Source organism: Clarias gariepinus, chromosome 1 (genome assembly GCF_024256425.1).
Source record: "Clarias gariepinus isolate MV-2021 ecotype Netherlands chromosome 1, CGAR_prim_01v2, whole genome shotgun sequence".
Taxonomy (NCBI): Eukaryota; Metazoa; Chordata; class Actinopteri; order Siluriformes; family Clariidae; genus Clarias; species Clarias gariepinus.
In genome coordinates, this window is record NC_071100.1 from 498,254 (window position 1) to 502,289 (window position 4,036).

Below are 4,036 nucleotides of genomic sequence, written 5' to 3' on the forward strand. Positions count from 1 at the left end.
GAAAGCGATTCCGCTCCTCGAAGACCAACAAAGAGAGACTGAGGAGGAGCTTCGTCCAGCAGTCAATAAGGTCTCTCAACCACACCACCATGCAGAACTAATACAATCTTTTTTACATCCATGGACACTATGGACACATTCAGGCATATTTGCACACCATCATTTTTCACTAAATTTCTAAGTTTTAACAATTCATATTTTTTCTCCATATTTTCTATATTTGCTATAGTGTAAATGTTCTATTATACAGTATATTTCTATTTCTATTTTTATGTACAGTATATTTCTATTTTTATCCTAGTTAAATTTAATTTTCTATTGTAATCCTTTTATTTATATTTATTTCTTATCATAAGCTTTAATTCTCTTTTTTAAGGTCACTGGCGGTCATATAAGCATTTCACTGCATATCGTACTGTGTATGACTGTGTATGTGACTGTCACAAACGGGGTGTAGTGGCAGGTGTTGATCGCCGTGGGCAGTGAGAGCAGGCACAGAGGCAGAGGGGTTGTGTAACCAACAAAGAGTCTTTTAATGATGGGCAAACACAAAAGTAAAAACTCAACAAACAAAAGAAACATCAAACAATACTTAATAACTTTGTGCTAACAGGGGCTCTCTGGCAAGACACAGGCAGAAGAATGAACACCACACGTCCTGTGGCGTAGCACAGGCAGAAGGACAAACACACATCCTGTGATGTAATACAGGCAGAGGGACGAAGAACACACCCTGTGGCGAGACACAGGCAGAGAGACGAAGAACACACCCTGTGGCGAGACACAGGCAGAAGGAGGACAAACACGAAACGGGACACACAAACTATGCGTGGAGCTGAAACTGGACACTAGAGGGAGACACTAGAGAGAGACACGTAGAGACTAGAGACAGGAGAGAGACGGGACTAGGGCTAAAGACATGGCAGTCAGCTAGGCATGGCTTTTAGCTAAACATGGTTAAGATTGCTCTTAACCATGGCAGTCAGCTACACATACAGTACACCTAGCTAAACATGTCTTCAGCCCCAACATGCACTAAGCTACACTTACCTAATAGCTCAACACACACTAGGAAATTGGAGGAGCACGCGGAGGCAGCCCGCCTGCACGGAGTGAAGGCACCGCGAGAGCGCGAGGATCAAAGGGCGGACTTTCAGTGTCCTGTTTGAAGTCCCTGGACCGATCTAATAATTTGTTTTTCATTAGTTTATATAAAAGCAGACATTTCGGTTTCTATAAGTATATATTTTTCACGTCTGTGAGGCGAGTATACACAGAGTCTCGGCTCATTTTCTGACGCGCTCAAGTTCACTGAAAACAATACAGAATAGCGCACCCTGTTTACTTTCTTTATTTAACAAAATCATAAAGTTTTTTTCGTCATTGTGAGCGCACCTAAATAAAATTAGAGTCTTATAAAGGCTGTGTAGCTTATATAGTTTTACTATATAGTTTTTGCACATTAATCTGACAGTGTTTTAATTTTATGGGCGTTTAGTTTAATTTATTTCAGTTAATAAATCTACTACAAATTTTAAGAACACAAAATAAAAGATGACACAAGACCCTACATGTGTAGCTTTTCTAATTACACATAAAATCTAAAGGCTCAGTGTGTTAACGTTTACGTTGCTTAAATTCAATCCTAAAAATATTTTTTAAATAATTGTGATTATAAATTTGTACTGTAATGTTAATACTGTGATTATGAATTTGTTTAATTACAATAATTCACTTGATTTTATCTGCAACTACATGCGACTATAGCCGAGCTGCGACTCATTAATCCTGGAGAGAACGAACTAAGGCCTGAGGAGTCAGTCTGTAGTTATATAGGGCCACTCAGCGGTAAAAGCCAGCAAACGCACAAACCCAAATGCAGTTGCCGTGCACGGCGACGGTAAAAGTCGCAGACTGCCTGGCCACCTACTGTAGAAACCTCGCAGGGTTGGCCTTTGTCTACTTAAGCTGGCACAATCTCCAGATGCCTCGGGATGGGTAGAAAAATACAGAAAAGATGGAGAGAATTAGCGTAGTTGCCATTCAGGATAGGTGTACTGGAGTATGAAGTTATAGGATGAGTTACGCGTATGCCAGATTAAAGAGATGCGTCTTAAATCTACTTTTGAATTGGGAAACGTGTCTGCTCCCCGAACACTGTCTGGAAGGCTATTTCAAAGTTTTGGAGCCAAATATGAAAATGCCCTGCCCCCTTTTGTAGATTTTAAAATTCTGGGAATTACCAGAAGTCAAGAGTTTTGTGATCTTAAGGGACGTGGTGGATTATAGCGTATCAGAAGACTGGTTAGGTATGTGGGAGCTAAACCATTTAAAGCCTTGTATGTAAGTAGTACTATTTTATAATTAATTCTAAATTGAACAGTTAGCCAGTGCAGGGATAATAATATAGGTGTTATATGATCATATTTTCTGGATCTAGTGAGAACCCTCGCAGCTGCATTTTGGACTAACTGTAGCTTGTTTATTGAGGATGCAGGACAACCACCTAGTAATGCAATAAATCCACAATACAAATACAATAGTCCAGTCTGGAGGTCATGAATGCATGAACTAGCTTTTCTGCATCAGATACGGATAGGATACTCCTAAGTTTTTTTGTAAGTCGCTCTGGATAAGAGCGTCTGCCAAATGCCTAAATGTAAATGTAAGTTTGGCAATATTTCTAAGATGGAAAAAGGCTGTTTTTGTGATATTGGAAATATGATTTTCAAAAGACAAGTTACTGTCTAATATTACGCCCAGGTCTTTTACTGTTGAGCTGGTAGTAACAGTACATCCTTCTAAACGCTGGCTGAATTGTGAAAGCTGTTGTGTGCTGGTTTTTGGGCTGATGAGTAATATCTCTGTCTTATCTGAATTTAGTAAAAGAAAGTTATTGGTCATCCAACCTTTTATGTCCTGGACACACTCGGTTAATCTAGACAACTTGGGTATTTCGTCTGGTTTTGTTGAGATGTATAATTGGGTATCATCAGCATAACAATGGAAACTAATCCCATGCCTTCTAATGATGTTTCCCAAGGGAAGCATGTATATTGAGAACAGCAGAGGTCCTAAAACTGACCCTTGTGGGACCCCATATTTCACTGGCATTACATCAGACGGTACTCCATTTACTACATAGATCTACAAAATGGTATCGATCAGACAGGTATGATCTAAAGCATTTTAATGCCTGCCCCTGAATACCTATATGATTTTGTAGGCGATCTATGAGAATATTATGATCTATGGTGTCGAATGCAGCACTAAGATCAAGTAAGACTAGTATTGAGATGCAGCCTTGGTCTGAAGCTAAAAACAAGTTGTTCGCAATCTTAACTAGTGCAGTTTCTGTACTATGATGGGGCCTGAAACCTGACTGAAATTCTTCTAGGATGTTGTTTTCCTGCAAGAATGTGCATATTTGAGCTGATACTACTTTTTCTAATATTTTTGATATGAACGGAGGGTTTGAAATTGGTCTGTAATTTGTTATTTCATTCGCGTCCAAATTAGATTTTTTAAGAAGCGGCTTAATAACTGCCAGCTTCAAAGGTTTAGGGACGTGACCTAGATATAATGAAGAATTAATAATGTTTAGAAGTGGCTCTCCAACTGTAAGCATCAGTTCTTTTAGAAATCTGGTTGGTATTGGGTCTAACAGGCGCGTTGTTGATTTAGCTGAGGTGATAAGTTTATACAGCTCTTCCTGTCCTATACCTGTAAAGCACTGAAAATCTAAATGTGAAGCTCTAGACTGAACTTGATCGTGAGATACTATTAGAGGTTGAACCTCCGTTATTTTCTTCCTGATACTATTGATTTTTTCATTAAAGAAGTCCATAAAGTCTTCACTTCTAAACTGTGATGGGATACTCTCTGCGGGCATCTTAGGTTTTGTTAGGCGAGCCACTGTACTAAATAAGAACCTGGAATTGTTTTGGTTTTTTGCTATCAGTTGGCTAAGATGCTTGGTCCTAGCAGTTCTTAGGGCCTGTCTATAGCTGCACATACTGTCTTTATGCACAATTCG